This window comes from Egretta garzetta, unplaced genomic scaffold (assembly GCF_000687185.1).
Source record: "Egretta garzetta isolate BGI_Z169 unplaced genomic scaffold, ASM68718v1 scaffold834, whole genome shotgun sequence".
Lineage (NCBI taxonomy): Eukaryota > Metazoa > Chordata > Aves > Pelecaniformes > Ardeidae > Egretta > Egretta garzetta.
In genome coordinates, this window is record NW_009259438.1 from 128,037 (window position 1) to 128,710 (window position 674).

Genomic DNA, 674 nt, shown 5'->3' on the forward strand with positions numbered 1-674 from the left:
GGGACCCATGTGTAGCAGGATCCCTGAACAGCTGGATCCCTGCACAGCTGGATCCCCGCACAGCTGGATCCTGGTGAAGTGGGACCCATGTATAGCAGGATCCCTGCACAGCTGGACCCCTGCACAGCTGGATCCCTGCTCATCAGGATCCCCTCACAGTCACACCCCTGCACAGCTGGATCCCAGTAATGTAGGACCCCTGCACAGCTGGATCCCCATACTGCTGGATCCTGATTCAGTCATACACCGTCACAGCTGGATCTCCACACCATCGCACCCCTGCACAGCTGGGCCCTCAGATACCAGGACCCTTGCACAGCTGGATCCCCACACAGCTGGATCCCCATACAGCTGGATCCTGGTAAAGTGGGACCCTTGCACAGCTGGATCCTTACACAACTGGGTCCTGGTACAGTCATGCACCTACAAGAGCCAGATCCCTGCACAGCTGGATCCCGGTAAAGTGGGAGCCCTGCACAGCCGGATCCCCAGATACCAGGATCCCCGCACAGCTGGATCTCCGCACAGCTGGGCCCCCAGATACCAGGATCCTTGCACAGCCGGATCCCTGCACAGCTGGATCCCGGTAAAGTGGGACCCTTGCACAGCTGGATAATAACACACAGCTGGATCCCAGTAAAGCGGGATCCTTGCACAGCTGGGTCCCGGTAAAG